This window comes from Ricinus communis, chromosome 7 (genome assembly GCF_019578655.1).
Source record: "Ricinus communis isolate WT05 ecotype wild-type chromosome 7, ASM1957865v1, whole genome shotgun sequence".
NCBI lineage: Eukaryota > Viridiplantae > Streptophyta > Magnoliopsida > Malpighiales > Euphorbiaceae > Ricinus > Ricinus communis.
Genome location: NC_063262.1, coordinates 17,392,810 through 17,418,594, shown reverse-complemented (window position 1 = coordinate 17,418,594; position 25,785 = coordinate 17,392,810). Strand labels below are relative to the sequence as shown.

Here is a 25,785-nt window from a genome sequence, read left to right as displayed (position 1 = left end):
AGATATTAGCTTGCTAAGTATAAAACCTGAAAAGGTGGCTTAGGCAAAAGTCAAGGCGTAAAAGTAAGAAAAAAAATGATTATGTTATTATCTGCATGAGATTGTGGCAAAGCCAATTGTCATTCAACAAGTCTCAGTACATCTCCTAGGCAAAAGGATTCAGTCCCTGCATGCTTGAGTTATCTCTAGATTTGCACTTCCTCTCATCAACCATTACTTTCTTAGAATCAATTTGGACCCAATTGGCAAGAAAAACTAAGTTTGAGAGATGAAATGGCAATTTTTACACGTTTAGGGACTAAATTGTTAAGTTTTTTAGAACTTTTGGCGCCTAATCGGCTCTGCATACACCCAAATCTGCTACACATAGAGTCGATCGACTGAGCATATAGCTAAATAGGCTCTAGACAGTGCCGATTGGCTTTTTTCAAAATTCAACACATTTTACGTGTATTTCTTTTACCTGGAACACCAAAATTGGAAAAGAGAACAAGTCTCTAGAAGATATTAGTGATAATTATTGAGATTTTAAAATATATTTAGTGATAATTATTTAAATTTTAAAGATTCTAATTTATCTTATTGTATATTGATCATAAAGGATTTAATTATCTAATAAAAGGAGAAGATAATCGTTTCTTTTTAATTTAAATAATTAACTAGTTATCTGTTCCTCTAAGATTTCCTCAAACCTATTACTATAAATAGAATGATACACCTTAGGTCTAGGGTTAGCTATAGATATTAAGCAACCTTAACTTAGTAACTAGCAATTAAAGTCTACGTTCATTAAAAGGCAAAAGCTTTAGAAAACAAAGAGAGGAAGTCACTAAGAAATAACTTTATATTTTGGAAACCCTTCTTTAAATGACAGAAGATTTTCAAAACTCAAGCCGCACTAGATTCTCAACGAATCTTCTATTCCACCACCTCATCATCTCTAGATACTCGAAGATCAACACTATATGGTGACAATTTGAGGTTTCTCCAACTTCAACATCATTATCATCTCGATCTCCTTAGATTGGTTCTTTTACTTTATGCTTTAGAAATATTATTAGGTTGATTTTCTTTGATTATTTTATATGATTCACATGATTAGATTTAGGTTCTTATGAATCAACATGGTTTAATTATGCTGGATACTGAATCTGATAACATGAAATGTATTGGGTATTGAATATGATAACATGTTATGTACTGAATATTAAATATGATAATATGATATTATAATGGATTTTAAATCTGGTGAGTTGAATAATTAGAATAACATGCTAGAATACTGTTTTTATTTTATTATATCTATTTCCTAGGATTGCATACTCAAATCTAGAATCTGCCATGTAAAGCATCTTTTTATCTTTTATTAGTTCATTCTTTTGTATGTTTGCACAATTTTTAGGTCTTTTGGTCTAGTTTAATTTTTTTATGTCCTTGGTCTTATTTGTTCAACTTTTATCATTTTTTATTGTGCATGTTAAATTGACTTTTGGGCCTGGGAGGATTGAGAAAATTTTAAAAGACGACCATAATCAAGCCATAGAGCCGACTCCGCTCTACGCTGAGCCAATCGGCTCTGTGATGTCACCAAACGGCTGTGTGCTAAGCCAAATCGGCTTTATGATGTCATGAATCGGCTATTCATCCCAAATTGCCCTAATTTATGAATTTTCGAGCGCTTTTGCTGATGTTTTCCAATTTTGACTTATTTTAGTCATTTTTCTTAAGTTCTTTTAATTGTAGGAAAGATTGTAATAGTTAAATTTTCTACCTTCTTTATTTTGCTTTATTTTGATAATAACAAATAATTATTATATGATTTTTGACTAAAATTGGACATCTAGACTTAGGCTCTAAAATTTGGGCTTAAATTAAAATCCAATTAGACTTACTGGCCTTTGTCATGTTTAGTTAATTAATCAACTCACTTAGAATAGGATTATTGAATTATGTTTTCGCATGTAAGATGTAACCCATTTGGGTTTAAAAACTTAATAATTAAAGCATAATTTATAATTAGGCTAGACTAGGTGGGCCTTTTATACATAATTGGATAGATAATTAGGTTAATTATTTGATTGAGAATTGGGCTTAAAATGGGCTAGACCTAAATGGACCTCACATGTTGTAATGCTTTATTATAAATATTATATTTGTTGTGCTTATAGAGAATTACCATTAAATAATAAAATTTATGATAAAGATACACAAATAAGGAAGTTGGTTTTTAAATCCTTCTCTAGATGTGGTGAAACTTCCTTATAGAATCGAGAAAAGCCACTCATTTAGTAAAAGTATCCTGGTGATTAGCCGGGTGGTGAATCCAAAATCTCCATGCTAGTCTCTATGATTAGTTAGCATGTCCTTGATTAGGTTGAAAATCTTTGGAGTGCCGTAGTCGATAGAGATACTTGGGTGTGCTCTTGGAACTACCGCCTATATGTGGTTGTCGAATTTCTCACCATATAAAATGTTATATTGCCTAATGTATCAATTTAATATGTCAGACTAGGATATATTGATAGATTAGGCAAGATGACACATTATCTAGTGAGAGATTTGATTGCCACATTATTATAAAACAAACAGAAATCGTCTCCTAATTCATTAATGAGGAAGAAGGATACTATTATTTTTAATTTATGAGTTGCATACTGAATAGATATATAAGGCATAATTATGGTACCATTTGTGCATTTTACCCAAGCTGAGCTATAGAAAAAAGAATCATCTATGAACAGTAGATGACTAATTGGCAGGCAATGTTTGTTAATCTTAACTCTAGGGAAAGAACCATTAATTTGAGCTCGGTTACACAAGTTGGCAAGTCTTTCAGTGTAGAGAAGAAACATGAAAGGGGAGAGAGAGGATCTCCTTGACGTAATCCTCTAAAAGGTTTGATAAAACCATGGAGAGCACTATTGATACTCATAGTAAAGGATACAATTGTGACACACTCTGTTACCCAACTTATACAAATATCTGCAAAACTAAGAATCTTTAACATATGCTTGACGTAGTTCCATTCTACCTTATCATACGCTTTCTCTATATCGACCTTAATAGCCATCTCACATTTTCCACCTTTCTTCCTAGCTTTATGAGTGTGCATTATTTCATATCCAATCAATATTATTAGCTATAGATTTATCTCTTACAAAAGCACCCTAAGACTCCCTAATAAGGTCAAGCATGAAGGGTTGCAGTCTCATCAGAATTTTAGCAATTATTTTATAGAACATCATACACAAGTTGATATACCTTAGTTGCTTCATCTTCTTTGGACTATGGAACTTAAAGATCAAGAAATAATGGTATGATTCGCACTCTTTAACATTTTACCCCCTTGAAGGAAACTTCTAACTGCCAAGCTTACCTTGTAATTTATCAGCTCCTAATTTCTCTGTAAATAACTTGTTGAGAATCCATACTAGCCAAGGGCTTATTATGTTGAAAAGAAAAGACCACCTTTTTAATTTCATCATGAGACACAAGATGAGTAAGGGAATTATTCATTTTAGGTGTAACTCTTGAAATCAGACTTTCAATGAATCTCTCTAAATTACTCGGATTCCCAAAAGAAAATAGCTTAGAGAAATAACTTACAACAATGTTAGCCACTTTCTTAGGATCAAAGTGCCATTCTCTTTCACTATCTTGTAATCCAAAAATAAAATTTCTACCTCTTCTCTAGATAACTTCTAAATGAAAATAGGTTGTGTTATTGTCTCCCAACCATTAAATTATAAAAATGAGGCCTTTAATTTTTAAAATAAAAATAAATTGATACATTTAGTATTAAATGATGAATTTCCTAAAATGATAAGGTGACTTATGAAAACTAAAAGAATTCTTGTGTCAACACTACTATTGATTTTTAGCAACAAAAGAGAAGAAAACATTACAATATTTCTATTAAAAAAATTTAGGTGCATTTGCAAAACTACTATGGAAATTCCAGGATAGGCAGGTATTGATTGGAACTGCAAGAGGAATTCATATCCCAATTCGTATTAATAAAGCAACCTTGGAAGGTGATTTTGGCATTATGTAAGAGTTTTAGTTGACATAGATATGTCTAATCACATTCATGAGACATTACGAGTTGAAATTAAAGATTATAAAATCTGGATTGTTCCAGTTTATAAAAATCTTCCACCATTTTATTATACTTGTTCTAGTATTGGTAATGAATCCTTTAATTGCAAAAGAATAGAAACATGATGATGATATAGGTGGAAAACCCGAGGCTGCTATAAGTCCTGAACTACTTGGTATAAGAAAAGACTTGATCTTAATTCTAGTTGGGCAGGTTGTCAGTGTCTGGTTCAGTTGCCAAGGAGAACATCTCCGTTAGTCACAGTTAATTGGTTGGTTGCCTATCAAATCCTTATGATGAATGTCACGATCCGATCTGTGGGCCCGTGACCGACACTAGAGAATAGGCAGGCTTAAGGCCACCAAATCCCATAGTAAGCCTTACTAATTCGATAATTCAATAAAATGCTTATAAGAATATAATATTAATCATGACTGACATGCCATACACAAATCAAACTGGTCTTTGATAACATTTCACGTCCATTATGGACTAGAATAATCATAATAATTCAAAATATGCTAATGCGGAAGGTCTAGAGTATAAAATAACTAAAAATATGAAAGTATGGATTATTTACAATAAGCCCGATGAAGAAAGAAGTCGGACTGTCAAAATGCAGAACGGCGAAGAACTCTAACTGTCACCTGAAAAATAAAATTGAGACTGTCAGCCTCGAGAGCGAGTTAAAATTACATAATCCTGTAACTATTGTAGTATCCTCAATAAAATAATATTTATTAACTTAGTATATCATGCCATTATATATCAAATACGAGTCATGTCATAATTTAGAAAGAAAATACATTTAAAGATTTATGGGACGAGTGGCTCAATAGAACCCTAACCCAAAATGCTAATAGCCTTTCGGTTATCTTATTCCAATAGGTATAGCACCCAGAGAGTGAAACTCAACCAGGGTCTTTATATCCAGCCTGGACACTTGATTCCCAACTAAGCCGGTGCCCAGAGAGCATTGCTCGACCAAGGACCTTTCTTTGGCAGTCAAGCTTTCACAGCCTAGAGAGTTACACTCGACTAGGGCAAAATCCAAAAATAACCTTTGTTACCTGTCTCTAATTATTAGCGGGTGCGCATGCGGTCCTGATGTAACTCATCAGATGGTATGTTCTACTATAGCCTCATCCCATTGTCACAATCATAACATAATATAATAATCATAATAGAATAATCATACGCTGACATAATTATTCAATATCATGCTGAAAATAAAGAATAATAGCCTGACATAATTGTTCAATATCATGCTGAAAATAAAGAATTGGAAACCTCAGATAAAGCAAGCATACAAAATATAGTTCTATCGAGATAATTATAGTATTAAAATAATATTATTTAAAATTATCATAAATAACGAGATAAATCAACTAATAATAATATTAATATTATCGTGATTATTATCAATTAAATCAAGTTTATTTATAATAACGATAATGATAATCATACATAAAACACTAATCATTAAATACCACATTACTTCTAGACATGCCAATATACAGCGATTATATGACTTTAACTCACAGTTCTGTCGCGCTCCTCAGTCCGCTTCTACGCCTCGGGTGGAGTTGGCGGGATGGACAGATTATCTATTTACAAAAATACTTAGTTAATAGACATTCTTAAATTTTTCCTAGACCTAGACCCCTAGATTAGACTGCCTAAAATTATTTTAGACTCGATAATTCTGTTGAAAATTCGGTAGAACCTCTCCTAAATTATGGATGTTTACTCCCCGTGTAACGTGTCTAGAACCTGCCAAAACACTTCAAATATTCTACGATTAATTAATAGGAGTCGGGCCACCAAAACTGTATTATTTTTCCCAACTTCGCAACAGACCACAATCACAATTAATTAAGTCTAATTAATTTTTTTAAATTATATATAATTGATAATTAATAGCCATAATATTTTTTTTAAAATTACAACACAATTTTTAGGGTCTAAATAAAATTATACTAAGTCGAAATTTCAATATCTCGTGCGTCCAGAAAACACCCGGGTTCGGAAGCCGATCCTGCCAACAGTGTCGAAATTTGAATTCGGAAGCGCCTATGCGAAGCTCGAGTTATGAGGAGTCCGAAAATATAAGAGTTTCGGCCGGAAACTCGTCGAAAGGCACCAGATTGGGGCTGAAAAGTCTCAGCTTCAGTGAAGCTTCCCGAGGCTGCCGTCGGGGGATTTCATGACTAGTGAGGCTCATTTACGGGGTTTTAGGTGGCGGGGAGCTCGATTTCGACATCAGATGGCCGAAAGAGGATGACAGGTGGCTAAAACGGCGATGGCAACCCCTCTTTCCTTCAATCGACATCGCGTGGAAGGGAGGGATAAGGGGAAGGCGGCGCGACAACGGGAGGAAGGGAGAGTGATGCAGTGGCGGCGGCAGCTCGGCGGCACACAGGGGGGGGAAGGGCAGTCGACGTAGGGGAGAGAAGGGGAAGGAAGGAGGAAGGAAAAGAAGTAGAGGGTGGGAAAGGAAGGAAAGAAAAAAAGAGGGAAAATTATTATTTTATTTTATTTTTTATATATTATTTTATTATTATTATTGTCATTACTATTATTATTATTGTTTTTAAATTTTTGGGTATTACATTCTACCCTCCGTTAGAAAAGAATTCGACCTCGAATTTTAAAAGAAACACGGCTTATCTTAGGATTGGAACAAATGAGGGTAAAGACTCCTCATTTCCTACTCGGTCTCCCAGGTACACTCTTCTGAAGAATGATTTAGCAATAATACCTTAACCATCGGAATAACCTTAGAGCATAGTTGGCAAACTTGAGTATCTATGATCATGACTGGCTGCTCCTCATAAGTTAGATCTTCACTTACTTTCACATATTAAGGCTACAACACATGTGAAGGGTCCGAAATATACTTCCTTAACATTGATATGTGAAATACCGGAAGCACGTGCGAGAAATTTGGCGCAAGTCCAGCTTGTATGCCACCTCTCCAACTCTGTTAATAATCTCAAAGGGTCCCACATATCGAGGGGCCAATTTGCCCTTCTTGTCAAATCGCATCACACTACGCATAGGAGGCACCTTCGAGAACACATATTCCTCAACACTGAACTCTACGTGCTTCCGCTTCGGATTCGCATAACTTTTTCTGCCTACTAAAAACGTCTTTAGTCGCTCGCGGATAATAGGAATCTTTTCTGAAGTGATATGAATCAACTCTAGTCCTATTAACTTCCGTTTGCCAACCTCTTCCCAACACACATGAGATCTGCGCTTCCGGCCATGTAAGGCCTCATAAGGTGCCATCTTGATGCTTGCATGGTAGCTATTGTTATATGTGAATTCAATCAACGGTAGATACCAATCCCACTGACCACCAAAATCTATCACGCATATCTGAAGCATATCCTCTAAAGTTTGAATAGTCCTCTCTGACTGTCCATCAGTTTGGGGGTGAAAAGCTATACTAAAGTCCAATATGGTACCAAGCTTTTCTTGTAGCTTTTTTCAAAACCTTGAAGTGAACTGCGGTCCTCTATCAGACACTATGGAAATTAGAACATTGTGAAGACTGAAAATTCTCTCCAGATACACTCGTGCATACTCTAGCCATAGAATCAATAGTCTTCACTGGAAGGAAGTGCACTGACTTAGTCAATTGGTCCACAATTGCCCAGATAGAATCCTAACCAGCAGAAGTCTTGGGTAAGTCCGATATAAAATCAATAGTAATCCCTTCCCATTTTCACTTTGGTATGGGAAGCGGTTGCAATAACCCTGATAGCTTATGATGCTCCAACTTGCTGACACGTCAGACACTTGGAGACAAACTCTGCCACATCCTTCTTCATTCCATTCCACCAATAATTCCCTTTCAAATCATGATACATCTTGGTGGAGCCCAGATGCACACTGTAAGCTGTACACTGAGCCTCTTCTAAAATCTCCTTTCTTGAGATTATCCACATCAGGAACACACAACCTAGTGCCCATCCTGAGGGTACCATCATCATCTATAATAAAATCATTAGCTCGACCCTACAACACTTCTTCTAAGATTTTTTGTAACCGTGGGTCCTGATTCTGAGCTAACATGATTCTATCAACAAGTACAAACCTAACCCTGAAATGTGCTAACAATGCTCCCGATTCCAATACCTCCATCTGTAGTCCTTAGTCATATAGTTCGTGCAACTCTCTAGTCAAGGGTCTCTTCTCTGCACTGATATGAGCAAGACTACCTACTGACTTTATGCTCAAGGCATCTGCCACGACATTCGCTTTACTTGGATGGTAGAGAATATTACAATCATAATCCTTCAAAAGCTCCAACCATCTTCTCTATCTCAGATTCAATTCCTTCTGTTGAAAAATATACTTTAAGCTTTTATGATTCGTGTATATCTCGCAGGTCTTATCATAGAAATAGTGCCTCCAGATCTTTAAAGCAAAAATTACTGCTGCCATCTCCAAATCGTGGGTTGGGCAATTTTATTCATGCTTCTTTAATTGCATGGATTCATAAGCTACTACCTTACCATTTTGCATCAAGACGCAACCCAAACCCACTCTGGAAGCATCGCGATACACCGTGAAATTACCAGTCCCAAAGGGTAAGGTCAACACCGGAGCTGAAGTCAAAAAGTCTTTCAACTTCAGGAAGCTTCTTTCACATGCGCCAGTCCATTGGAACCTGACATTCTTCTGAGTCAGCTTAGTCAAAGGTGCTGCTATCCTTGAAAAGTCTTGCATGAATCGATGGTAGTAGCCTGCCAATCCCAAAAAGCTACGCACCTCAATCACCGTGGTCGGTCTCTGCCAGTCAGTCACCGCTTCCACTTTCTTGGGGTCCACCTGAATACCTTCTCTAGACATAACGTGTCCTAGAAAAGCAATGCTTTCTAATCAAAACTCGCACTTAGAGAACTTAGCGTACAACTGATTCTCCCTCAACGTCTGAAGTACTACTATCCTCAGATGCCACATGTGCTCCTCTTCGCTTCTGGAGTACACCAAGATATCATCAATGAACATGATGACAAAACAATCTAAAAACTGCTTGAACATCTGATTCATCAGATCCATGAAAGCCGCAAGAGCATTAGTAGTCCAAATGACATTACTAGAAACTCATAATGCCCAAAATGCGTCTTGAACGCCGTCTTCGGCACGTCTTCCTCACAAATCCTCAACTGGTGATACCTCGATCGTAAATCGATCTTAGAGAAGCATGTGGCTCCTTGAAGCTGATTGAATAGATCATCGATGCGAGGAAGTGGATACCGGTTACGAACAGAACAGGAGCACCCCACGGAGACGCACTAGGTCTAATAAAACCCTTATTTAGGAGGTCCTGCAATTGCTCCTTTAACTCTCTTAACTCGGCTGGTGCCATTCGGTAGGGCAGCAAGGAAATAGGTGTTGTACCCAGTACCACGTCGATGCAGAATTCTCTCTCTATTGGGCGGCAATCCTGGTAGCTCTTCTGAAAATATATTAGGAAACTCGCAAACCACCTGAACATCCTCAACGCTACCTTTTCCTACCGAGGTATCCCTAACCAAAGCCAGATATCCCTAACATCAACGGTGAAGCATCCGCCTAGCTGTAATAGCTGAACACGAGATTTGATAGAGTAGGTACCTGCTCGCCTTTAAAATGGAATACTGAGTCTCTGGGGATTTAAAGAGTTACTTGTTTCTCTCGGCAACCCAACATAGTGAAATGCATAGCCAACCAATCCATTCCCAAAATCACGTCAAAATCCATTACATCCAACATAATTAAGTTAGCAACCAAATCTCAACCATTAATAGCTGATACTTCTACACTTCTTTTATTAGTGGAGCTAGAAAAGGCACCAGTCTGATAGGTACTCGAAGTTGTTATTGTTTGTGGTTTTCTCGTATTTATAGGAATATGATTCCTTTTTTATCAATCCATTGCTGATGCAGCCTTCAATCTTTATGCCTATCTTGATGAGGGCTCTAAAATCAGAAAGATATTGAGTGCAGTTTGATTCATTCATGTACCCTCATACCTTAGAGTGATGCCATTCTAGAAACCCACTAAAAGCCGCTCCTTATCCATACATCCTATCCTTGCCCCAGTGTCCACTTCGCGCCCTCGTTGGACCGCTTTTCTAGGTCAAGCTGTCACATGCCCACCAGCTTTCGCCTAGTTCGTCCTCGAACTACACATCTACTAAAGGGGTCCTTCTCTAATACCAGTTCTAACGATCCGGAACTAGATCACATGACATATTGTCCGCCTCACGGTTTTGCCTCTTTGTTGGGTTTGAGAACTTTGCAAGAGGTCACCCATCTTGAAAATTCCACGAACCAATCACGTTTAACTTTAAAGTTCCTACAACTCCACATCCAAACAATCAAAAGACCCCTCCAGTGATTAGTTCCAACTCTTTATATATATGTTATCAACCATTCTCGACCCATTTCGATATGCAATTTGATTCATTCATGTACCCCATACCTTAGAGTGCTGCCATCCTAGAAGCCTACCAAAAGCGACTCCTTGTCCAGGCATCCTATCCTTGCCCCGACATCCACTTACCGCCCTCGTCGGACTGCTTCTCTAGGCCAGGCTGTAACATGCCCACCAGCTTCCACCTGGTTCGCCCTCAAACCACACATCTACTAGAAAGGTCTTGCTGTGATACCACTTTTAATGGCCCAAAACCAGATCAAATGAAATATTGTCTGCTTTGGCCCTCTACTAGCCTCACAATTTTATACCTTTGGCGAGTTCGAGAACTTCCCAAGAGATCATGCATCCTGAAAATTCCACGAACCAAGTACGTTTAACTTTGAATTCCTACAACTCCACAGCCAAACAACTAAAAGGCTCCTTTAGTGATTAGTTCCAACTCTTTATATATACGTTATCAACCATTCCCACTCCATTTTGATGTGCAATTTGATTCATTTATGTACCCCGTACCTTAGAGTGCTGCCATCCTAAAAGCCTGCCAAAAGCCGCTCCTTGTCCAAGCATCCTATTCTTGCCCCAGTTTCCATTTCCCGCCCTTATCGGACCGCTTCTCTAGGCCAGGCTGTAACATGCCCACCAGCTTCCGCCTAGTTCATCCTCAAACCACACATCTACTAGATGGGTCCTGCTCTGATACCATTTGTAATGGTCCAGAACCATATCACATGAAACATGATCCACTTTGGCCCCCCACTAGCCTTACGGTTTTGTCCCTTTGGCAAGTTCGAGAACTTCCTACGAGATCACCTATCCTGAAAATTCCACAAACCAAGCACGTTTAAATTTGAAGTTTCTACAACTCCATAGCCAAACAACCAAAAGGCACTTCTAATCATCTGTTCCAACTCTTTATATATATGTTATCAACCATTCCTGCCCCATTTCAATGTGCAATTTGATTCATTCATGTACCCCCATATCTTAGAGAGTTGTCATCGTAGAAGCCTGCCAGAAGCTGCTCCTTGTCCATGCATCTTATCCTTGCCCCGACGTCCACTTTCCGCCCTTGTCGGACCGTTTCTCTAGGCCAGGCTGTCACAGTAACCTGCATGTTCTAACTCTTTATAGATTTATAAGTCTTAGTAGACTCATGATAAATGATTTGTCACTTTTCTTTTATCTATATGTCCACAACATATAATATTATGAGACATTATTATACTCCCACTGACCCCTTCATATACACTTGTTTATTTTATTTGGATTGATACTTATAATTACATTATTAATCAACCTTTTAACTAAGTATGTAACTTATCAATTTTTTTGCTCAACCTTTAGGCAAAAATTTTCATATTAGTATTTTTCAAAAACTCACCTATACCTTAATGGATTTCATCCATTTAGATGGGTCCATCACAGTCTTCACTTGGTGAAACAATATGATATCCAAGATAAAATCTTATGGCTTGATGCAAACTCTAAGAATAATGTCAAACATTATTTCTTAATATAATAGTCTCATCAACAATAAGATTTAATTACATATTCCATAAGAGATCTCCATTTCTTATAAATATGTTGTATCCTACTACATACTAAAAATTGTGTATATGATTAGCTTAATGTTGTGCATCTTATGCTAAGCACCTTCAAGTTTTGTTCTATTTTAATTTTAGTTTGTTTATCTTGATATCTATCAAGATCTATTAAACTATCACTTCTTCTTTTAGAAAACTCCTTTTTCTTCAAAGACAATATATCCCAAACAAACATTTTTGTTTCAAGAGTATGATATCTTACAAAATTTTATTTATTAGATCAAGTCTTTCATTCTTGTCTAATTATGTATGTTTTTTCTTTAAACATCATATACTAGTCTATATCCTATATAGACTTTATTATGATCATATCATAAATGAAACTTATTAGAGTTAATGGTTATTAAAGTACATATCTATGAGAAGGCTTGCAAGACTGTTTATTCATATAACTATGTTTCATAAAGTTAGGTTTCATCTTCTTATGAAACTTTATCAATTTGAGTAATTACAAGTTATAGACATTCTAGTGATTATCCAAGTATTCCATATCATGACCTAATCTTGACTCTTCCTAAAAGAAAACTTACATCCTATATATCGCTTAAGAATTCAGCATATGTGTCTTTCTAAAAAACAACTTGATTATAATATTAATTTCATAGGATTTATAAGTTACATAACTTTTTATGTTACTTATTTGGCTTAATATCAATAATATAATCCTTATACCTATTTAGGAATGCTTTAGGTTTTTTGCAATAGGGATTTGCTTTCTTACTTCCATATAACCTTTTGTATGACATTCGAGAAATATAAATTATTTAATTAAATAAGGCAACAATTGCCTAATATTATTAAACGAAATAATAACAAGAATTGTTCTAAAAATGAATTAATCATAATTATTAAATTTTTAATAAGGAAAAAAAAAACTAATAACCAAACTAAATGGTAACAATTGCCTTCAAGCTAGTCTATTCCTTCTTTTCAGAACTAAAAGCTTGTTCTTGCTTCTTATCCTTTAAAGCAGCGATATAAACCTTGAAATTCCTTCTCCAATGTCCTTCCTTCCCACGATGGTAACAATTTTCTTTATCCTTATTGAAACCTGCAGTAGCCTTTAAGGCTTTCTAGAATTTTGGATTTACTCTTAGCAGCCTTAGAAGGTTCTACCATTAGAACAACTCCCTCTTGCTTCTTTATGGTGTCCTCCGTAATTTTTAACATATTAATAAGTTCGGGTATCGTAGTATCCAACTTATGCATATAAAAGTTTATAACAAACCATGAATAACTGTCAAGTAAAGATTACAAAATTAAGTCTATATTTAATTCATGATTCATCATAAAACTAAGAAGATCTAGATGTTCAATATATCTAAGAATCTTTAGTTCATGTGCATTCACAGATGCACCTTCGACTATCTTGCATCGGAATAATTCCTTTAAGGTCTTATACCTTCCAATCATTGACTGCTCATTAAACATTTTCTTCAACTGTAAGATGATAGTCTGAGCATCCATATTCACATATTGTCTTCGTAGTACATGAGTCGTACTTCCTAACATCACATAAATAACTTGGTCATCATCTTCTTAACGCTTTTTGTACTCTTGGACCATCTTCTTTGGTGTATCTTTCGATAGGGAGATGCAAGGGAGGTGTGTCTAGCACATAGAGCTTCTTTTTTTATTTGAGAATAATTCTCATATTGCAATGTCAATCAAGAAAGTTCGGCCTAATAAGCTTGTTGGGGTCAAGGATACTATACAAAGATATGTTTGCACTCATATTTTCTTACAACCTTCTAATATAAAGATAAACGAATATAAGTTAATTTAAACAAGTAACTAGTAAAGGCCTTGCAACATATTACTTATGCTTCAACTTTTTTCGATACAAATTAATAGCTCTCACTATCAATTCGGGATACTTATAATTTAGCTATCCTAGTGGGCTATAACCCCATCTACTTTAATATGACATTGAGTGACTCAACCAACCATGTTAAAATAAATTAGGTAGATATTATTTGCCAATTATATCTCTGTACAATTTATATAAGATAGTTAAGTAAGACTCATCAATTAAAATAAAGAATATGCCTAAGTAATAGGCAACCTTAAGTGACTCAACAAATTAACCTACGAACAAGGTTCTCGTTTCTATTTTAATTAAAGAAAACAACTTAATCATATTCTTAGCAATTGACTTAATATTGAATGAGAGATTTGTTATTAAGCGGTGATTACAGTCTCATACTTTGGCATGAACATATAGATATTGAATATAAGGGTTTCATGCTTTGGCATGATCATGCATATATTATACATCACATTCATAATATAAGCTAAGCATGCCAAACTATTATGAATGATTATAGACTTTCTAAACTAGTTATCTTGAGCCATCGAAGATAACTAGATGGTCAAAACCTAGGTATTACCTTCATGATGTCCAAGTCTTGAAGCAATATGTTATTCATCTCCATCCGAATTACAAAATAAAATTCTATCTAATTAATTTATAACTATATAACAGTTACATAAGATTTAGGAAAACCTTGAATTGCATTCAAGGGGAGTTAGATGAGAAAAGAATTTTATAACCTAGAGAAAATTAGAGAAAGGCAAGGAACGCAATCCTCACTTTAAAAATATCAAATCAAAATATTTAGCCATTCAACACAATTACATTGGTCTTTATAATCCATAACCATCCATTATGCCAAATATAATCATTTTATATAAAGCATTTAAAAGAATCAATAGGGCATAATTCAAGTTATTTGATCATTGCATGCAATTAGGATTAAATATGGTATGGAGAATTAAAATAATTAATCATATTCGAAAACAAAAAATATTCTCCTTATCTTTAGACTGTAATTTTAGGCTAAAATAAAAATTAGAACATAAAGTCCATCTTTGACCGAACAAACTTTACTAATCCTAGTCATACTAGGAAACCAAGATTTAATTTTAGTTTATGAAAGTTGTAGAGAATTAAAATTAATTAAACCAGATTTAATAACTAATTCTCTTTAAAATATCCTTAATATTAATTTTATATCCTTTTAGGACACAAAATCAAACATTAAGACATAAATTCAAACTTATGTCTTAATTAAGACAAACAACCTAGTTATACTAGGATACTAAGACATAAGTCATAATATAACATAAAGTAATAATAAATTAAATTAGTTAAATCAATTTAAAAATAAAAATTTCCTTTAATTCATGAAATTTTCGGCCATATCTAGAATTTAGGACAAAAGTCAAACTCTTGTCTTAATCTAAACAACTTCCTAGTCCAACTAGGATTCTAAAATTACAAGTCCTTGTCTTAAAGGATTAATAGTATTTGTATTAATTAAAATAACCTTTTAATTAATCTTCTAATCATATTAGAAAAAGTAATATAATCTTAATACAACTAGGATATATCTTAAGACAAGGAGTCATATGCAAACTAGAATACTTCATCTAGAAAACTCCTACAAACAAGGACACTCGTTGTTTGATAAGAATTAAAGATCTAATAAGGCTAATTAATCATATTAATTCTATAATTAATTAAATTCAAGATTCATTAAGATCCATCATCAAGAAAATCAAATTTTCTATCAAATAATTCAAGATAATTAAGGTTCAGGTGGCAATCATCAAGGAACAAGACAACTATACAAGGAACATGATCAAAATTCAAATCAACCTTCAAGATTGCTTCAAAAACTCATCTTATGCATGATCTACATCTGATGTTCTTTCTTAAAAGGCTTGGCACTAGACCAAGAACACATACATGTTGAATTTAACAAGCAATACCTAATACTATATGCATAACTCATCAAATCAATACTTGATTTATATGTTGTGAGCATATATGGTATTCATGAAGATAAATCTTAATATTTCATAAATCTAAAGGTTCATTATTTATCTTTTAAATCATATTTATTATTGTCCAAAATTAATTCAAATCAAAATCCATACACACATGCACATGCCAAACCCTTAGGATATGTAGTATGTGCATAATTTTGCTTTGATTATCAAGAATCCAGTTCCAAATTATCCTGAACATCAAATATTCAAGAAAAGTTATAACAATTACCCATGTATTTACTTTAATTAATTTACCCATCCAAATTTGATTAGAGATTGGGTGTTGATGATCACATTAAAGTTGTCTATGCGCATGTCATAAATTCTAAACGTCCAAACCCTAATCAAATGAGATCCAAAAATAAAAGCTTCCATATCATAAGTTTTATTCCTTAGGGTTCATATGCAACTAGAATCATCCAAAAATTTAAAGTATAGCTATGGCAACCAATAAAATTTCTAAAATAGTCTAGAAATTCTATATTTGTATATTTATGATCAATTAAAAATTATGCAATCATTATGACTAAATTAATAAACTTGGCTCTTATACCACTATTAGAAGTTGATATTGAAATATAAGAAAAGGTGCAACATAAGCAATTAAAGATTTTTCTTAATTTCCACCAAGAATCTCGTTGAATAAAATAGTCATAACACATAGAACAAGCAAAAGATGGAAAAGGCTTACAAAGGGAGTTTTCGGCCAATCCAAGGTGCTTTTTTAATTATTGAATCTTCAAGGATGATTGATGCACTTTAAAGCTACTCAAGTCGCTAGCCTCTTTTGGTGATCCATATAAGCTTTTAAATAAAGATCTCACTAAACCACTTTTAGGAGATTGAGAAGAGATGTTGGAGATTCAATGCTAGTTCCAACCAAGGGAGATGAATCAATTAATCTTATTGATTGATTCACCTAGGATATGTATCTCAAAGAAAACATTTTTCTCTCTTAGATGTGCAACCAGCCTTCAACCTTAATATTGCCGCCTCATATGCATTGGCCTTTAATCAAAGTCGTTAATGGTTTAGGATTTCTATAAAATCCTAACTTATTTTAGGTTAGGCTTTGTTATCATAAATAAACTTTAATTAATATAAGAACTATTCCATAGATAATAGACCCATCATAAGCCCATTATACAAGGCCCATTAGCTCTTGACTAATAACCTTTAATTAGACCCAATATATATGAGCTTAAATCCAATGCTTAAAGCATCATTTTAATCCTCACTTTAAGCTTATTTGTGTGTGACCCAAAAGGTTCCTAACATGTAGACAATGAATATGGATTATGAATTCAACTTTTTTAACTCAATGTTAATTCTCTAATTTAACTTAACCCATATTCATATATCAAGATTGGGATCTAGCAATGCTTCATGACCATCCAAATGTGTAGGAATGATTAAAGTGCTTTAATCAACTTTTGTAATGAACAATCGTATAATGTAATTCAGTTCTTTCATTGTGCTTTTACCCTAATTGATTCATAGAGCATGGATGCAAGTGTCAACTCTATAATTAAACTAATTATATTTATTCTTGATAATTGCATATAATATTTTAAATAAGATCTATGAAACACTTTTCTTAATCTTCAGTCATACAACCTTGGCCAAGGATTTCCATGTTAAAGCATATCAAGAATCTCCCATGACATATTATCTTAGGTACTAAATTCTTTATTGATGACTTATTACCTTCATATGACTCTTACTATATCTAATAACTATTCCTTAAGCACTCCATGGATAGAACCTAAGATAGTATTAAAGTAATCCTCATATAAGATAATACATTGTTATATCAAGTCTAAGGATTATGTCTTACATGATTATCATAAGAGTATTGTCCATAGACACTTGGGATAAATTTCATATGGACTACTCAGTAGGGTCATATTCGATGAACTTATTCTTGTAACAGAATTCCTATTCCTCAACCTTATGAGACAGATTGCTAACTTCATAAGTAAGTGATAACACATTATGGTAGTCTCGAGCGTTTGATCAAGCATCAACTATAAATAAAGTTTCAGAACATATGTAATAAGTACCTCATCATTAAAAACTCGTTTTATAATTTCTCTTACATTTATGTTTATATTCCATAGTATTTATTTCTAACAATTTAAATTATTTCTTGATAATACCCGACTACTCATACTATTAGAGTCGAACAATTCCTTTAGTTATGATTGTATGCCATCAATTGTGATGTATAAATTCGCATAAATCAGCTGACAACTCTTTATTTTTATTTTAGGTCATACTTTAACATCTGCACCCATGTCCATATAGCATTCCGTATCTAGAATGGATCTAAGTCAGCAAATACATATTTAGGTATCATATATTTTCTGCAACGTGTCTTTTCTTATAATTTCTTTTTCTAGTTTTCTTTTTTCATTAATTTGAATAATTTCCTTTCTATTTTCTATTTTATTACTATTAATGATTTAATCCTATATTTTATATTTTAGTTTTATATTTTCTGTATATTTTATATTTCTTTAAAAATAATAACACAATTTTTTTGTAATATGGTACTATTTTTATAAGAAAATACCATATAACAAAATTAAATTTTATATATATATCGAATTTTATTAACAATTTTTTTTTATGAAAATGTAAAATTTAATCACATTTTAATATATTCATATTTTAAATTATATTAAGATTCATTTTTTATTTTAAATTTTATTTATCTTTTATTATTACATAATAGTACTTTATTTTTTTAAAATTTAATAATACTAATAAAGTATTAAAATTAATAGATTCATATTGTTATTATAAATTATAAACCATGATCATATACACAAATTCATGAGTAAAAGTCTTAAATATCAATCATAAAACTAAAGGTTCATAGGTTAAAAAAATATGTTCATAAACTAAAAACATTAGGTTCATAAATTATAAACTATAGGTTGATTGCATTTATGCATGATATTCATAAGAAGCTATATGTTCATATGCTAAAAGATTCATAAATTATAAAAGATTCATCACACATACAATTGCGATTTATAGATTATAGTTTAGAAATTTATAAATTAAAAAATAAATTTATTTATCAACTGAAGAATTTACAGTTCACGAATAATGAAGTTACAGCTTATAGTTTATAAATCTATAAATGATACTTAATAATCATATTGCTTATACATATATTAAACAATAGACTTTCAATAAATTTACAGTTTATGACTGATGAATTTATATTTTATAATTGATGAACCTATAAATAATACTTAATAATTATGTTGCTTATATTTATATTTAACAATGAATTTTTAATAAATCCATTGATAAATTTATATTTCTCGAATGATGAGTTTACATCATATAATTGATGAACCTATAAATAGTGCTTAATAATCTTGTTGCTTATACCTATATTTGATAATGAATTTTCAATGAATCTATATCGTACTACTAATGAATCTATAACTTATTATGTATGAAATAATGTCATATAAAAGATAAACACAATTATTTATAGAAATATAAAATTATTCTTAAAAGCCATTTTAAGAGGTTAACCATAAAAATGTTAAAATCTATATATAAAATTATATTGGAAAGTTTATTAATTTTTTAAAATAATTAATTAATATCTGAAAAATAAATTTAAATTTAAAATTTAATACTTAATGAAATTAATAATTATAAAAGATTTATTATAAAATTTAAATTAGGACATGACAATTTTTTTACTATCTAACAGATTAATTAAAATAAATAAAATAAGAAAATTGGATACAATAAAAAAGTAGCCAAAACAAAGAAAAAATGGCATATGAAAAACTAGTTATATGTTTGTACATACGGACTAATTTCAAGATAAAAATACATATTTTTTAAAGTCCAAAACATGCGATAAATGGCCATAGTATAATTTACCCTGATTATTAACTGTTTATTGATCCACATTAAACGAAAATGGACCTTTGGGAAAACGAAATTTTTGCCCATTAAGCAGTCCATTAAATTATCTGGGCCCAACGAGTAGTTGAACCCACGCGAAATGCCTACTGCATATCCTATTAGATGCGGTGAGGTGGGACGAGAAGTAGGAGCAAACGCCGCCTCCGCCGAATCTGACAATGGGCGATTCAGATGTTGTTAGACGAAGACAAGTTGAAGAATAGGACCATGAGGATATTATCTTGGCTGATCCTACACTTCATTTTAAATACTGCCCAGCTGATTGCTGCTGGCGGTTTCATGGGTGGATTTGATTTTTGCCTTACTCATCTGAGCGTCCTATTTTTTGTTCAATGATAAACCCATGACATGCTTTAAAATTCTATGCACTATTCAGTTCATCAAATTCAAGGTATGTTTTTGTTTTCTCTTTTAACTTTTGGGTCTTCTATAAATTTCATCAAAGTGTATTCTTATGAATCTTCAGGATTCAATTTGGATCTCACTTTGTTTGTCATTTCGCTTTGCGTGTACTAAACACAGAAATGGGCAGATTGGAAACTGATGAATTAAGCAGGTACTTATGATTAAAAGATGCCATGCCACATACATGCCTCCTGGCGCAGCATTCTGCTGCTGTGCCGAGCTTTCTGTGATGTGTCTGCATGATTAAAGCAATTTTCTGTTAACTGATTCCTTTCTGCCCAATAATCCTCCTACAACTAATTAAATTAAAGAATAACTGCTAATCTAGGCTACAAAGTACAAAAACTACCAAAAATTCTAAAATTAGGTTAAGGTTTGGAGAAAAGCCGATGGGTGAGGTCATTGAGTCGATCGGCTCTAGGCTTTGTCTTGATCGATTTCGCTCAGTTCATGATTCTCCCTATCCCTGAAGTCAAATCACATGGACAGAAGACATATAAAATGATTAATATATATAATAAAACGAAATAAAGATAAAATTAAATTAAATAGAATGAAATTACATAAAAATTTGAAAAAGGAACAAATAGAAAAAGATAGGAACTTTATATGCATATCTAAATTTAATCATATAACCTTAAAGAAAACAGATCCAATCACATAATCATATAACATATTATTTTAATTATTTAGTTCATTCAATTCAAAGTCCAATTCAATTTATATTATCAGATTCAAAATTCAATATGCATAAACATTAATAAAACATAAAACTATTAAAAAAATTCTAGACTTTGTCAATAAATCATATAAAACATTTGAAATCAATCCTAACATGCTTCTAAAATTATAAAGTTAAACAAAAAGAAAGAAAATGCTAATGATGTTGGATTTTGGAACCCTAGATTGTCATCATATTGTGCTGATTCTCGAGTCTCTAGAGATGATGAGGAGGTAGATTCAAAGATTGGATATGAATTTAGTTCTTTTTAAAGTTTTATTAGATGTTTGATTTGTGAAAAGGTTACTGTCGCTCTAAAAAGATTTCCTAAAGTAAGTTCTTTTTTCACTAACTTTTATCTCGACTGCTAAAAACTCTATGCTAAAAAAGACTAATAATCGTTGTAGCTATATCTAAATCTAGACTTAGGATATAATGTCATATTTATAGTAGTAAGGTTTAGTAAATCATAAATAGACAATATCAATAATAATAAAAATAAAAATCTTTTAATTTATTGGATGTTCAGTTAAATGAACATTAAAAATAAAATTCATTTAAATTCAATATTTACTGCTAATATCTTGTAGAAGGTTCTTTTGGCATTTTATATCAAATAAATCCATAAAATGACATCACAAAGCCAATCGGCTCTATGTACAACAAACTCGGCTATATATAGAGCTGATTGGCTCAGGGGCTAAAAGATTCTAAAATTTCTTGCAATTTAGTCCCTAAATTTTTAAAATTGTCATTTCATAGCTTAAGTTTAATTTTTTATCAACTAGGTCCAAATTGATTTTAAAAAAGAACAATTTTGGTTCAATCACTCACAATCCTAATTAGGACTCACCTGTCGTCAACCTGCTGAGACTCGAAAAAAACAGTAACTCCATCATCGGGTTTTCTATAATTTTCTCGATATCTAAATCTAGAATATTGGTGATGACATAAATAATTATACCAAAGGCATTGGTCAACTCTTTAATGGTACAAGTAGTCATGATATTATCAAAGAATAATTTATCCGTTAGAACTGAATACCACGGAATGTAAACATAAATATAAGAGAAATTATAAAGCGAGTTTATAAAAATGAGGTTCTCTTTACATACGTTTTAAAACTTTGTTCATAGTCGATGTTTGATTAAGAATTAGATATTTATCATTGGATATTGATCAAATGTTTGAGAATAAAATAATATGTTATCACTTGTGAAGTAAGCAATTTGTCTCATAAAATTGAGAAATAGGGATTCTGAGATAAGCATATAAGTGGTTATTATAAGAACAAGTTTATTAAACAGACCTTAATAAGTAATCCATATGGAATTTTCCCCAAGTGTCCATGGATAATACTCTTGTGATAATCATGTAAGATGTGATTCTTAGATTTGAGCTAGTAGTATATTATCTTATATGGGGATTATTATATTTTGTTACTATCGTATGTCCTCCTACCTATAAAGTGCTCAAAGAATAGTTATTGGGTATAGTAAGAGTCATATTAAGATAATAAGTTATCAATAAAAGATGCATTGCCCCAGATAATATGTCATGAGATTTTATCCTGATGATTCTTGATACACAATAATATGAAAATCTTTAGTCAAGGTTGTATGAATAAAAATTATGAAAAGTATTTAATAGATTTTATTCAAAATGTTATATGTAATTATCAAAACAAATATGATTCGTTCAATTATGGAGTTGACATTTGCATCCATACTCTATGAATCAATTGAGATAAAAGTACGATGAAAGGATTAAATTATATTGTTAGATTGTTCACTGCAAAGGTTGATTAAAGCACTTTAATCATTCTTAAACATTTTGGTGGTTATGATGCATTTCTAGATGTCAATCTTGATAATGAATATGGATTAAGTTAATTAGAGAATTAACATTAAATTAGAAGAGTTCAGTTCATAATCCATGCCAACATGTTAGGAACCTTTTGGGTCAAACACAAATAGGCTTTAAGTGAGGATTAAATGAGGTTTCAAGCTTTGAACTTAAGCTCATATATATTGGGCCTAATTAAAAAAGGTTAATTAATTAAGAACTAATAGGCCTATCAAGGTTTATTATTTATGGATTAGATCTTAATTAATTAAAATTCTATTATGAAAAAGAAAGTCCAACTTAATGTAAGCTAGGGTTTTGTACAATTCTAAACCTTTAAGGATTTTGATTAAAAGGTCATATATATATAGAAAGGGATGCATGGAGCAACATGTATTGATGTTTTTATTAAGAAAACATTTTCTTGAAAAGAATATTGTAAGCACCTGTTTTCCAAATCTAACTATCGAGGGAATTACGAAAAATCTGATGATGAAAATTACTGTTTCTCTTTAGTCTCGAGAGTTTGAAGACAATTGAATCCCCATTAAGGTTGTAAATAATTGAACCTAAATTATTTTTTGAAATCAAGTTGGACTAAGTTGATAGGAACAATAAGTTCAAGGGGTGAAATTTAAACTTTAAAAGTTTAGGGACCAAAGTATAAAATTGACTAAAACTTTTTGCCCTTTGAACCAATCGGCTCTATGTATAGCTGAATTGGTTGTACACAAAGTCGATCAACTCAGCATAGAGCCGGTCGGCTCTGTATAGATCCAATCGGTCTATATAGTCCCGATTCAAAATCTGATGTCGTTCGGTGCAAAACGCCAAAATTAATGAAAATACGTCTTCTAGAACACTTAATTGATAAATAATCAAATTTTTAATAATTTTTCATGATCTATTCAATATTTATCAGTATTTACTAATAAACACTTCTTATAAGTTCAAAATTATTTTATTTAATTATGGGTATTTATCAAAGAGTTGGAATATATATCAAAAAGCCTTTAGAGTTTCCTAACATTCCCTTATAAATAGAATAAAAACCTTGAGCTTAAGGAGGCAATAATCAAGAGAGAGCCTAGATTGTGTTTTGCCTCATAAATAGAATAAGAGCCTTGAGACTTAGGTTTATGTGGTTAATATTTATTTTCCATGTGCTATATGTTTAGAAATAGGTTTTGTATGATTTTGCTTGATTATGTAGTGTTTATGGTTCCTAGATTGTGAAACAGATAACATGTTTTTGGCATTATAATAAAACATGATTAGGGTTTTAACAATTCAATCTTTCATTATAATAAAATAGGGTTATTTATTGGTTTTTTTGGCATGTGTACTAATCATTTACTTGTCTTATGCATGTATATCGAGTTTTTGGGCTGTGGAGCATCAAATTAAAGCAAATCGGCCTAGTAAGAATTCTAGACTCGATTGGCTATGCGTAGAGCCGACAAGTTCTGTGATATGGCCAGTCGGCTGATCATCCAATTTGTCTTTCTTTTTGTAATATAATTTTGAGATTTTTGCTTATTTTTTGTTAATTTTTGCTTATTTGTTATTATTTTCGACTTAATTAGTTGTAGAGAGATTAGAATAATTATTTTTATATTTCTTTTGTTTATTTTAGTTTGCTTTTTAATGAAATATCTTCTTAGATAATTATAAATTAAAAAATGGGCTTTTACGCCTAGGGCTTAGAATTGGATCTTTGCATGCAATATGTAAGTTACTAGGTTTAAAGAATGGTAAATTTGGTTTAACCTCTAAAATGCATTTAGACTTAGGTGGGCTTTGTCACGACCCAATTTGTGGGCCCGTGATCGATACTAGGGAATGGGTAGATTTAAGGCTACAAGACCCGTAGTAAGCCTTACTAACGACATTTTAAATATACATATAAAAACATAATATTATACTAGCCTGACATGCCATACACAAGTCTCTAACTGGACAATAATTACACTCCACAATTTGTTGCAGTCTAGATCAAACATAATATATTAGGTATACTACTGCGGAGAGTCTAGAATTTAAAATAATTTAAAAATGTGAAAGTATAAATTATTTACAATAGGCTCGATGGAGAAGGAAGCTAGGCTGTTAAATATAAGATGACGGAGAACCCTAACTATCACACGAAAAACTAAATTTGAGACTGTCAGCCTCGAGAGTGAGTTAAAATCATATAATCCTAAAATAATTACAATCGCCTCAATATAACATTTATTAAATTAGGATGTCATGTCATATTATACTAAAATACGTGTCATGTCATAATTCAGAAAGAAAATACAATTGAAATTGTCACGACCCAATCTGTGGGCCCGTGACCGGCACTAGGGAATGGGTAGGCGTAAGGCCATCGAATCCCGTAGTAAGCCTGACACTCATTAACTCATTTAAATCTCATCTCATATTACTGATGTCACAATTTCTTAACCATTAAATTCTACATATTTAATTCGGTCTGCCAAAAGAATTAGGCGAGACCCAAAACTACATAAAATTTCAACTAAAAAGTCTATTACTTCTACTGCGGAGAATCTAAGATTTTACAATTTACATACCAAATCACATTATATCACCCGATGATAAAGGAGTCGGGTTGCTAAATAAGAACCGCGGAAAGACTAACAATCACAGATATGAAAAGAAACAGTAAAATTGAGACTGTCAGTCTCGAGAGTGAGTTAAAATCATATATCCAAAGAAAAATAGTTACTCATATATCTAAAGAAATTTAGTTACAAACACTTTAATAATACATTTATTTAATTTGAAATAAATACTAAGTCAAGTAAAAGTAAAAGTGTCATGCCATGTTGAAATAAAAAAAAAAATATAACCTTCACATACTACGGGACGGAGTA

General features: G+C 32.3%; 1 long non-coding RNA gene across 1 annotated transcript; it reads left to right on the top strand.

Moving 5' to 3' along the window:
- Positions 1-19,923: 19,923 nt before the first annotated feature.
- On the top strand, positions 19,924-24,541 carry LOC125370717. Its single transcript, XR_007216774.1, has 2 exons — positions 19,924-20,491; positions 24,287-24,541. It is a non-coding gene; the product is annotated as an uncharacterized LOC125370717 (long non-coding RNA).
- The last annotated feature ends 1,244 nt before the right edge of the window (positions 24,542-25,785 follow it).